This window comes from Furipterus horrens, unplaced genomic scaffold (assembly GCF_987537825.1).
Source record: "Furipterus horrens unplaced genomic scaffold, mFurHor1.1.pri manual_scaffold_8, whole genome shotgun sequence".
Taxonomy (NCBI): domain Eukaryota; kingdom Metazoa; phylum Chordata; class Mammalia; order Chiroptera; family Furipteridae; genus Furipterus; species Furipterus horrens.
Genome location: NW_028327178.1, coordinates 60,592,922 through 60,606,265, shown reverse-complemented (window position 1 = coordinate 60,606,265; position 13,344 = coordinate 60,592,922). Strand labels below are relative to the sequence as shown.

The 13,344-nt window shown below is 42.7% G+C and overlaps 1 non-coding gene across 1 annotated transcript; it reads right to left on the bottom strand.

The window, feature by feature from the left end:
• Positions 1 to 283: 283 nt before the first annotated feature.
• Positions 284 to 447, bottom strand: LOC150003017 (U1 spliceosomal RNA). Its single transcript, XR_016512886.1, has one exon. It is a non-coding gene; the product is annotated as a U1 spliceosomal RNA (small nuclear RNA).
• Positions 448 to 13,344: the final 12,897 nt, after the last annotated feature.

Genomic DNA, 13,344 nt, shown 5'->3' with positions numbered 1-13,344 from the left:
GACACAGACCTGTCACTGTGCCCTCTGTACTGGTACTTGTAATCTGTTATTGTCAACTGTAATCCAAGTGTCTAAAAGCTATTGATGATTTATGAATTTTGACCTTGTATCTCCCATGCGTATCTTTTCAATAAAAGGCATGAGGGATGGAGGTCTGATTGCTGTTCTCCCCTAGAGAGAGCAGCTACCTTCCTACCCCCCAGACAAAATACAGTGTCATGGATAGATTTGTCCCACTGTGGTTATGAAACATCTGCTGGACAGAGCAGTTTCCAACCAAGCCTAAGACGTTGGACGCAACTCTGCCTCACACTACCACAATTATGCAGTCAAGTTTCCCACATTGGGGGAAATTGCAGAGATCAGCACATCTGGAGTGCAATGGATAAGCCTTGCCCTGGGGAAACAGCCATCATGATCATGGTATCTCCCCTGCCAGGTAAGTATGTGTGAAAGTTTTCTAACTTGGGAAAAGAAAACCTCAGCTACTTGTGCTCTAATTTTATGGGAAAGTACTGCGCTTTGAATTTTATGGTTCCGAATTCTTTTCTGTTCTTGAATTCTCTGTATCTGTTTTTGGCTAGCAAGATCTAGGAAAGGTCATCTATAAACTGGTGAGAGGGCATGCCCCTGCCAGTAGACCAGTGAGTACACCAGTAGAGACATTAATGCAAGGGGCCATGGGATGCTGATGAGCATGCCAGCTGTGGGTGAAAGGGCATGTCTCTCTGAGAGGCCAGTAGATGCTGGTGAGAGAGTGCGTAGCTTTCTGTGTTTTGAATTATACCTCTGTTTATGCTCTGAAAGGAAAATTGAGGTTTCCCAGGGAAAGCTATAAAACTTCACCATGTAGGAAAGTGAACAAGAGAAAATATAAGGCATGAGGATGCAATTTTAGTGACGATTAGAAGGATACTATATTTTCCTTCACACTATATTTTTCCCTCTACCTGATCCCTCCAGAATTAGGCATTCTGAAGGAGTAAATAATTAATTAGGTTTCTTTGCATAAAACTAATAAGACCAGGACTTCTGGCCAAGGTGGAGGCCTAGACTGACATGCTCCATCTCCCTCCACAACTAAGAAGGACTACAACTACTGCAACACCATAAATAACCAGAAGTTCCAGAAATGAAGTTACATGGAAGTCCAACGTATGAAGTTATAAACAAGTGGTGCTCGTCCAGACAGGAAGGAGGGGTGAAGCCAGGGTGGAGATGTCAAGCAGTGCTGGTGGCAGCAGCTGTGGCGAAGGGTGGCAGGACTGCAGTAAACACAAACACCCGTATTTAAGGGGAGGCAAGAAGCACCTAGGGAGCACCCCTGGCTGTAGTCCAGACCTGTCAGCTCACAATTCCAACACCAGAGAAGGCAGACCCCCATTGCCTCAGACTGTGAGGGCTAGAGGGCATGTAGACAGAGAAGGAGGCTCCCAGTCTCTCATTGGAGAGTGAACTGCAGGAATCCATCTTGGACCCCCGCCCACACACAAAGCACCCCAGTGTGGTGAGAAGGATCGCCTGGTTGTGATGAGTGCATGGAGCTCCGCCCTCTATAGCATAGGAGGTGTGACAGCCCAGCCCAGGAAGGAAAGGTAAACAAACCTGTCAGGATGGCAGGAATCATAATAGAGATCCCAATCACACAGCTGACCAGACAGCAAAATACATGATCTATCGGACCAGCAGATAGATAAATCTTTCTGAAGCTCAGTTCAGATCTATAATTATAAGACAGCTTACAGACCTAACAGTGGATGTTAAACAAGGCAGGGAAGGAATGAAGGCTAGTCCTGCTGAAATGAATAAAAACATATATGAAACAAGTGGTGAGGGAAAGAAATCCAGAGATCAAAGCAACAAATTGAAACATAGGGAAGGCATAAACAGTCAACCAGTGCAAAAAGAGGAAACAGAAAGTGAGGAAAACGAGAAGAGGCTCAGAAACCTATGGGACAGCTATAAGTGAGCTAATATCCGAATCATAGGGTTGCCAGAAGGTGAAGAAGAACTAGAAATTAAAAAATTATGTGAAAAAGCTGGGGTAGCAGTCCTCATATCAGACAAAACGGATTTCAAAGCAAGGGCAATAAAAAGTGACAAAGAAGGACATTTCATAATACTTAAAGGAACAATCCATCAAGAAGATATGACTTTGATAAACATATATGCACCCAACATAGGAGCACCCAAATACATAAAGCAAATACTAGAAGACCACAAAAAGGATATCAACAACAACACACTCATAGTAGCGGACTTCAACACTCCATTATCAACAATAGACAGATCATCAAAGCAAAGAAACACCAAGGATATACAGGTATTGAACAACACACTAAACCATATGGATCTAACTGATATATATAGAAGTTTCCACTCCAAAGAAGCAAAATATACATTCTTTTCAAATGCACATGGGACATTTTCAAAGATAGACCACATGATAGGTCACAAAACAAGCGTCAACAAATTCAAGAAAATTGAAATCATATCAAGCATCTTTTCAGATCACAATGCCTTGAAACTAGAAATCAACCTCAGAGAAAAAAAATCAAAGACACCCAAACTCATGGAGATTGAATAACATGCTATTAAATAATGAATGGGTTAAAATGGCATCAAAGAAGAAATCAAGAAATTTCTAGAAACTAATGATAATGAGCACACAACAGCCCAAAACCTGTGGGACACAGCAAAAGCAGTCCTGAGAGGGAAGTTCATAGCAATACAGGCATATCTGAAAAGGATAGAAGAATCTCAAATAAAAAACCTAACCATAAACCTACAAGAACTAGAACAACAACAACAAACAAAGCCTAGGGCAATAAGAAGGAACGAAATCATCAAGATCAGAGCAGAACTAAATTACATAGAGACTAAACAAACAATCCAAAAGATCAACAAAACTAGGAGCTGGTTCTTCGAAAAAATAAACAAAATCGACAAGCCTCTAGTCAGTCTAATCAAGAAAAAAAGAGAGAAGACCCAAATAAACAAAATCAGAAATGGAAGAGGAGAAATCACGACTGATACCTCAGAAATACAAATGATAGTTAGAAATTACTACAGACAACTGTATGACAAGAAATTTGACAATCTAGAACAAATGGACAAATTTCTAGAAACATACAACCTTCCAAAACTGAATCAAGAAGAAGTGGAAAGTCTCAACAGACCAATAACAAAGAAGGAAATTGAAACAGTAATCCAAAATCTCCCTGCACACAAAAGCCCTGGATCGGATGGCTTCACAGGCGAATTCTACAAAACATTCAGGGAAGAACTAACTCCTATCCTCCTCAAACTGTTCCAAAAAATCCAAGAAGACGGGAACATCCCAAACTCCTTCTATGAAGCCAGTATTATCCTAATCCCCAAACCAGGTCAAGACACAACAACGAAAGAAAACTACAGGCCAATATCACTGATGAACATAGATGCTAAAATCCTCAATAAAATATTGGCAAACAGGATCCAGCAATACATCAAAAAGATCATACACCATGATCAAGTGGGCTTCATTCCAGGGATGCAAGGATGGTTTAATATTTGCAAATCAATAAATATAATACATCACCTAAACAGAATGAAAGACAAAAATCACATGGTCATATCAATAGATGCAGAAAAAGCATTTGATAAAGTACAACACCCATTTATGTTGAAAACACTCAGCAAAATGGGAATAGAGGGAGCATACCTTAACATAATTAAGGCTATATATGAGAAGCCTGAGGCCAACATCATACTCAATGGACAAAAACTGAAAGCATTCCCCCTGAAATCAGGAACTAGACAAGGTTGTCCACTCTCTCCACTCCTTTTCAACATAGTGTTGGAAGTCCTAGCCACAGCAATCAGACAAGAAAAAGAAATAAAAGACATCCAAATTGGGAAAGAGGAAGTAAAACTTTCATTATATGCAGATGACATGATAGTATACCTAGAAAATCCTATAAACTCCACTAAAAGACTACTCGATATAATAAGTGAATTTGGCAAAATCGCAGGGTACAAAATAAATATACAGAAATCTAAGGCATTTCTGTACACCAACAATAAAATAGCAGAGACAGAGACAAAAAAGAAAATACCATTTACTATCGCAACAAGAAAAATAAAGTACCTAGGAGTAAACTTAACCAAAGAGATAAAAGACATGTACTCTGAAAATTACATAACATTGAAGAAAGAAATTAAGGAAGATACAAATAAATGGAAGCAAATACCATGTTCTTGGATGGGAAGAATCAACATCATCAAAATGGCCATGCTACCCAAAGCAATTTACAGATTCAATGCAATCCCTATTAAAATACCAATGACATATTTCACAGACCTAGAACAGATACTCCATAAATTCATATGGAACCAAAAAAGACCCCGAATAGCAAAAGCAATCTTGAGACAGAAGAACATAGCAGGAGGAATCACAACACCAGATATCAAACAATACTACAAAGCCACTGTAATCAAAACAGTCTGGTACTGGCATAAGAACAGACATATAGATCAGTGGAACAGAATAGAGAGTCCAGAAATAAACCCAGGCCTCTATGGTCAACTAATATTTGATAAAGGAGGAAGGAACATAAAATGGAGTGAGAAGAGCCTCTTTAAGAAATGGTGCTGGGAGAACTGGACAGGGACCTGCAAAAAAATGAAACTAGACCACCAACTTACACCACACACAAGAATAAACTCAAGATGGATCAAAGACTTAAATGTAAGCCGTGACACCATAAAAGTCCTAGAGGAAAACATAGGCAAGAAAATATCAGATATCTCACGTAACAATTTCTTCATGGATACATCTCCTAAAGCAAGAGAAATAAAGAAAAAAATAAATAAATGGGATTACATCAAACTAAAGAGTTTCTGTTCAGCAAAAGAAAATATCAGCAAGATGAAAAGGAAACCAACCATATGGGAAAACGTATTTGCCAATGACATCACAGACAGGGGACTGATTTCCAAAATATATAAAGAGCTTATACGACTCAACATCAAGAAAACAAACAACCCAATTAAAAAATGGGCAAAGGACCTGAACAAACACATCTCCAAAGAGGACATACAGAAGGTCCCTAGACACATGAAAAAATGCTCAACATCATTAGCCATCAGGGAGATGCAAATAAAAACCACAATGAGATACCATTTTACACCAGTCAGAATGGCCATCATCAACAAATCAACAAACAACAAGTGCTGGCGAGGATGTGGAGAAACGGGAACCCTACTGCACTGTTGGTGGGAATGCAGACTAGTGCAGCCACTATGGAGAACAGTATGGAATTACCTCAAAAGATTAAAAATGGAACTGCCTTTTGAACCAGCGACTCCACTACTAGGATTATACCCGAAGAATCTTGAAACACCAATTCAAAAGAACTTATGCACCCCTATGTTCATTGCAGCACTGTTTACAATAGCTAAGTGCTGGAAACAACCTAAGTGCCCATCTGTAGATGAGTGGATCAAAAAACTGGGGTACATTTACACAATGGAATACTATGTAGCAGAAAGAAAGAAGGAACTCCTGCCATTTGCAACAACATGGATGGAACTAGAGAGAATTATGCTTAGTGAAATAAGCCAGGCAAAGAAAGAAAAATACCATATGATATCACCTAATACAGGAAACTAAAGAACAACACAAACAAAGGAACTAAACAGAACAAAGAGCAGAATAGCAGTCAATATGGGGGAGGGGAGAGGGAGAGAAGGGGGATAAGTAAGGGAAGGGTTTAGTCAAAGAACCCGTGTAAATGACTCATGGACATGGACAACGGGGAGGGATATGATGGCAGGAGAGGGGGTGGGTTGGGTGGGGGAGAGAAATTGCAGAAAAAGGGGACAAGTGTAATTGAAAAACCAAAAATAAAATAAATAAATAAATATATAAAAAATATGTGAAAAAATAATGAAGCAGAACTTCCTTAACTTGGGGAAGGAAATGGAATTACAGGTCCAGGAAGCACAGAGTTCCAAAAAATCTGGACCCAGGGAGAACCACACCAAGACACATTATATTCAAAATGTCAAAAATTAAGGATAAAGAGAGAATCTTAAAAGCAGCAAGAGAGAAGAAGACAATTATGTACAAAGGCGTCCCAAGAAGACTATCAGCTAATATCTCAAAGGAGACTCTGCAGGTAAGAAGGGACTGGAAAAGAATATTCAAAGTAATGAAAAGCAAAACCTACAGCCATGATTACTCTATCCAGCGAAGCTGTCATTCAGAGTAGAAGGGCAGAGAAAGTGCTTCCCGGACAAAGTAAAACTGAAGGAGTTCATCAGATCCAAACCACTGTTATATGAGATGTTAAAGGGACTTGTTTAGGAGAAAGAGGATCAAAACTATGAACATTAAAATGAAAACTGTATCACAACATCCAACAACAGAAGCTAGGGAATCAAAACAAAGGCAAACTAAGTAGGCAACTAGAGCATAAAAAGAATTATAGGTATGGGGAACATATTGGCGGGAGGTCAGAGGGGAGGGGAAAGAAGGGGAAGGGAGGGAGATGGTACAGGAATTAAGAAGCATAGTAGGAGGGAGTGGAGTAGACAGGAAGATGTTGAGAACAACTATATGCACAACCAATGGGCATGGACTAAAGGGATGGACAACTGGAGGGAGCAGTGTCACTGGGCGGTAGGGCACAAAGGGAAAATAAATTGGGACAACCGTAACAGCATGATCAAGAAAACATATTAAAAACAAAACAAAACAAAAAAGCCTGATAAGACCAGTTGTTGATAGAGGTTTTGTCAATCAAGACTTTGACTGGAATGTCATGGCTGAAGAAAGCATGCCTGGGCTCTGGTTCTTATCGGAACGCCCTGAGGAACTGGGATTGACTTTCAAAGCTAAAGAAAGCCCATGAGGAAAAAGCCTGATACCTTGGTTTGTTGTGTGGTTTGTGGCAATCTTTCTAGGGAAGTAACAAAGGTTGCTTTCCTGATAGATGGTTAAAAAGGAACCTTAAGGCGCAATGGAAAAACCCCAAGGACTTGAAAGAAGCAGGTGTTTACAGGCAAGGCCAGGTGGCAGCTGTTTGGCTCAGTTTCTGTGACCTGAAGGGCAGACTAAACAGTCAAATCTAAGGGTTCCTTATAACTTCCAGCAAAGCAGATTTAATGATAATATGTAAACAATGCTGCTCTTATGTTCACACAAATGAACAGGCTAAATTAAAATGGACTTAATGCAGTCCCTTTAATGACAATGAGGGTGATCTTAAGGAGAAAAATCGTGATTTAACGGTTCGAATCCGAGTCATGGCACCAAAAAAAAAAAAAAAAAAAAATCGTGATTTAAGGAAAATCACAGTGCTCAGTGGTAAACATTGGACTAATGTAGCTGTCTTTAAAGTTTGTTTTCATCTGAAAGTTGGAACTGGGTTTCTTACATCATCAGAGATGCTCAATGTAGAGGCAAGAAGAATGTGTCAAATTACCACTGTTAAATCCCACTGTTCCAGCAAAAGCCTTGCAACTGGAAGTCTTCCAAAAAAGACAGTCTCACAAACTTAGAGGTTGGTTTATGGGTTGTTGTGTAAATTAACATGTGTGTTCTTCCTTCTCTTTTCATAGAGCATAAGCCTACCTGAGTGATTGTACAACATAGGCCTCACTTAAGAAGTCCATCTGCATCACTGCCTCCTGAGACTCAACGGTCTGGCTGAACTAAGTGGTTGGGTTGGTGAGGTATGGGGTGATCTGTGGGCTTCACTTTAAAACTGGTTTCCTTTTGTGCCCTAATGGCTTGGAAAAAAGGGCTCAGAGGTCTAAAAGGGGGAGTCCTAAAATATTCCCTTAAGCCCAAGCTAAGTGTAGTGGGGAAAAGGGGCTTTGGACAGGTGTGACATGCCTTGCAAATCTTCCCCCAGAAAAGCCGTTTTTTTCCTAATGTGAGATATTGAAAAATTGGTCCCAGCTTTTGTCATTTAGTGATTATAGTTTCAGTTTTGCCTTTTAACCCTGTTGCCAAATCTGTTGCCCCAAGAATATGACAAGGATGTCAGCTTGTCCAGCAGTACCAGCCCTTGGAAACAGCCCAGTGACAGCAAATTGACCTGGACTCTGCAAGATCCTTCTCCACATGGGAAGGCCACCCTCCCCTCCTCCATACCCCTACTCTATTAGGGATCCCTGGACCCAAGTGTAGGTAGGATGATGACCATGTCCAGCCTGAAGCAGCTAGAGGACCCCAAGACTTTTGTCCATTGTCTTTTATTAGATTATAAAGGGTCTTAAATCTAAAAGTGGGGAGTTGTTACAGGGTGGGAAAAGGCCATCCCCAGTTTCCCCACAGTCCCCCAGTTTGGAGAATGGGGGATGGGACTCAGTGGAGCACAGCCAGTTTTCTTAAGAGATGCCTTTGCATATCTATGGTGGGCAGCTAGTGTCTTAGTTATGGTAATGGCCATGGCCTTCCAAGGCACCAAGGATATGGGAGGGGCTTTGACCACAGAATGGTAATGAAAAAGCTTGCAGGGCCTGTGCGAGATTCCATGGGTGGCCATGATTGGATTATTATGTGGAAACTGATGACATTGTACCCCAGATCCTGAAGGGGAGAGCTGCTAGATAAGAAATGGGGAACTTCTGGGCATGATTTTGGCTAATAGCCTTTTGGGGAGCAAGGGAAGTGCTGGGTCCTGTGGGAGAACAAGGCTGCAAGTTCAAGGGCTCACAGCCCTCTCCAGGTTGGAATATTGTAAATAAAGACCTATTTTCCTCAACACTGATTGTTGGGTTTTACACCAAGGTGCCATGTGAGCAAACCCCATTTTGCTTGGTAACAAAAACTCCATGCTAACATGGGAGAAGGGCAGTCCTTGAAATTCTATGTATCCTTTCTACTATCAGGGAAAGAAAGTCTTTGACACTGTGCTTTCGTCCCAAGGCCAGAAAGGTGGGAGAGGGTCCATAGTGCCCGAAGAAGAAGCCCATAAAATAACTTTGGTTAATTGCCTACCTGGTCACTCTCTGTTTTAGGAGGGAGTTCATAGTGCTTCCAGAAAAAGCCTATAACTAACTTTGGGTAACTGCTCCAACTTTAATTAACTGCCTTCCTTCACTTATGTGTTTTATAAGATGAACAAATGGAGTCTGGAGCAAGATAAGGATTTGGGCCAACAGACTCCCACACATACCTACGTTTGGGTAGTCATGTCCTCTGTGAAAAGCTGGCACTACCTTTATCTGCCAATCAAAATGTAACCTCTTCACCCCCATCCTGCCAACTATATAAGTCAGAACAAAGGACTCGCTCTCTTAGCACTCTTGGCCCTTTGCTACACAGTGGGCCCCTGGCCCCCTGGCCTCTGGTCACGCTCTTGGCGCTCTTGGTTCTCTGGTCTCTGGCCACCAGGCCTCTGGCCACCCGAGGGCGAGCTTGCCACCCCGGCCTTTGGCCACCCTTGCTTTTGCTCTCCCATTCACTAATAAACTTTGTGTGCATACTAATAGGCTTGCTGAGCTGTAATTCTTTACTGTGCCAGTGACAAGAACCAAGGTTTCTCTGATAACACTCCCTCTACGAGCTGAATAGTCAATGGAGGATGGGGGGAATAACCCAAATTCCTCTTGACTTGCCTTCACTGTGATGGAACCAGCATCATGAACTGGGACAAGGGAGGGAGAGAGAGAGATGCTAGGAGACTGAACTAGGCAGAAGTTATCCAGAGAAAAATGAAGTTCTGAAACACTGGGATAATTTAGGGATATATTTGCTGTATAACTGCCACTTGGTGGAAAAAATAAAATTGGTTCATTCCTTTGGTCTAGCGGATCTCCCTAGATTTGCATCTGAACAATGAGAAAGCAGCCTCCCTGTATTATATTTTGATAATGACTATGCTAGGGTTTAACATGATCCTTTCTGGCTTTGTTGCCGGGAGGCAGGAGATCAGGTTTCTAGTCCCAGTTCTGCTCTTAAACAGCTGTGTGACTTTGGGCAAGTTACCCTCTCTGGACCTGTAATTCATATTTGGGGAATAAAGATTAGATTGGGATCCCTAATGCTTCTTTTTGTCTGTGAAAACTTGGAATTTTATTTGATAGCCTGGGGTACTGGAAAGAGCTCCATTTTGGAGTCAGTTCAGGTTTCTAACCAACCTGACATTTACTGGCTTGGATATGTGAGTTTACTCATCTATAAAATGGGGTAATAATGTTTATAATGAAAAGCTCATTTATTCATTCACTCAATGTTTATTGACCACCTGTATGCTTGGGATCATGGGATGAACAATCCTCCCTGCCCCCAAAGAGCCTACTTATTACTTACTTGCTCATTGCTGTAACAAATCACCACAAATTTAATGGCTTAAAACAACACATTTATTTTGTATACAGTTCTCAAGGACTGGAGTCTGAAATGGGTTACACTGGGATAAAGTCAGGGTGTTTTTGGTTTGCCTGATTACTATAGAACCCCAGCCTGTGTTGTTTGGAATAGCCGTGGGGTCTGATTGCTGGCCGCCAAGAAGTGCGATTCCCAATACGAGTCTGGTGGAAAAGGAAAGTGGGTATGTTTAAAAGTCTTACAGATTCAGAATAATGGCAGGTTTCTGCCATTAAGTCCTACTCCCTTTAAAACACCCAAAAACACATAGTACCCCCTGCCAAACCAGGCCAGTTTCTGAACATACCTGTCAGAGGTACCATCCTCCAGAAAAGTAGACGTCTGCGACGCAGCATTCCCGACCACAGTCCAGCATTTCAGGCATCTCCCACTAATCTGCACTTGGTTAGGCAGGTCCTTGCCATTCTAGTCTCATCAGCCGTGCTGCCATGCTCTCCAGGCAGGTTTCCTGGTGGTCTTCTCTTTGTTACTCCAGCTCTTAGTTCAAAACTGCATAGCACCTTTTTCACACTAGACCTCATGGATGCTCTGGGGAGGACCCTTCTACATTCTTTCAAACAGCATGGCCCCCTTCCTTATGGCTGGCGCCTTTCCTTCTGGCTCTCCCCTTCAGGCAAGGCTTGGCTATCTCCTTGTCATCAATATGCAAAGTATCTTAAGTGGTATCATCGGGCCTTTTACCATTGTACTTACTGGCCCTAGCTACCAGCCTGCAACAGATATGCAAAGTACAGTACTGTAAACAGTGTGCAGTATTTTATTTTGACTTAATATTCTTTTAATGTTAGAATCATTTATTATGTATATTTTTTGAAATTGTTTAGGCAAAAATCATTAAAATCATAAATCGTCGTCGGCAGTCGTCCGTCTCGAGAGACGATGGTGTAGCTTCTTAAGAGTCTATCTGCACCTCCGAGAATGGTTGTGCAGTCCGACTCGGGAGTGACACGGTATCTGTCTCCTCCCGTGTTGAATCGACATCTTGCGATGACGCTGGAGTGTCCTCTCCAGTGGAGCTCAAGCTACAGAGCCTGGGCAGGATGATATGGAGGGTCTGCTGTTGCCCACGCAGCAGACGCCCCCCTCTCTTCGCAGCTGAAGGATCCAAGGGAAAGACGGAGTCAATACAGCTTGGCTTCAGGTGCGCCGCAGGAGTTGCCAGTGTTGACTACAACGTCAAACCGCCTTAGGGACTCCGGCTCCGGATTTTCTGTCGGGGTTTACTCCCTTAGCCTTTCCCCTGAAGAGGTATGCCGCAAGGCAGCGGAGGTTTTTTGGAGTCAGAGTTTTCCTTCTCTGATGTGCCCTGACTGGAAGATCGAACCAGCGACACTTAGCTCGCAGGCCGACGCTCAATCCACTGAGCCAAACCAGGCAGGGCTAAAAATCATAAATACTACGCATATAAATACATATACAGTACTACAAAATCCTACGATATAGTGAAAAATCCGCGATAAATAATTAAATACAATATTTTTTAAAATCCTGTGATACAGCGAGGCCGCGAGAAGTGAAACATGATATATAGAGGGACTACTGTACTTTCTCTGAGCTACATTTTACTGTTTCAAGGAGCAGAAAGGCCGGTGTTAATGAAGAAGAATGGGAAGAGAGAGCAGATTGGCAGTTGGTTAGAGCACCCTGATAGGCCAAGGTTGCAGGTTCGATCCACTGTCAGGACACATACAAGTATAAATCAATGAATGCATAAAGAAATAGAACAACAAGCCTATGTCTCTCTCTCTGTTCCCCCTCCGGTTCCTTCCCTCTCCACTTCCTCTCCTCTCTCTCTCTCTCTCCCTCTTTCCCTCTCTCTCCACCCTCTTTCTTCCCCTCATCCCTCCCCGCTCCCTCTGTTATAGAATGGGGGGTCTCCAAAAATCCTCAGAGCCTGTGGGTTGGGGGATGGGGAAAGGGAACAGCTTTTAAGATGCCTTCACATGCCTGTGGCTAGTGGCTAGTGTCTTTGTTATGCAAATGGCTTTGGTTCTTCCAAGGCCCCAAGAAGATGGGAAGGGTTTTGACCATGGAATGGTGTGGAAAGAGCACACAGAGCCTTTCCACAGGTTCCGTGAATGGTCAGAACTGGTTACCATGCCCACTGCATCACAGGACGCAGTCAGGGATTTAAAAATAAGTGGCAGACATTTTAGGGGGAACACCATGCAGCTTGGAAAAGAAAGGGAGAACACCATGCAGCTTTGAGAAAGGAGAGAACACCATGCAGTTTTGAAAGGAAAGGGAGAACTCCATGCAGTTTACAAGGAGGCTGGAAACTCCACGCGGTTCTGCATTAAGAGCTGGAGGGCACCACAACACAGGCAAAACCTCCCCAGTCAGGATCGAATGATTGGGAGCTGCCAGTAAAGCTAAAACTATCTCTGACTTTTCTAAAACTAAACTGGTTTGGTAGAGGGAGACAGAACTATGTATTTGTGGGTGTTTTAAAGAAAATAAGACTTAATGGCAAAAATCTGCAAATAATCTAAATCTATTTAACCATTAAATAAACAATTCTTTTTCTTTTCACTAAAATCTAGTATTGGGAGTTATGCTTCTGGCGGGGGGCAATCGGGCCCCTAATAGCTGAACAGCCTGTGGATTCTGTTACACTCCCTCTTTCGTTCCCCCTCCTTCCTTCCTCCCCCTTCCTCCCCCCTCCCCACCTTTCCCTTTCTCTCCACCTCCCTCTTTCTCTTCTCCTCCCTCTCCCTCCTTTTCCTCTCTCCCCACCTCTCCTTCCTTCTCCCTCTCCTCTCTCTCTCCCCTCTTTCTCCCTCTCTCTTCTATTAAAAAAAAAAAAAAAATGAGAAAAATTAGATAAATGAAGGCCCCTTCAATCAGGCGCCGGCGGCCCGCCCGTTGCCCTGGAGACGGGGTCCTTCCTCCCTGGGTGCCGCCACCAAGTGGCGCCAGCCTGGGCCCAATGAGCGGGTGCGCGGTGGCCAGAGGCGGGG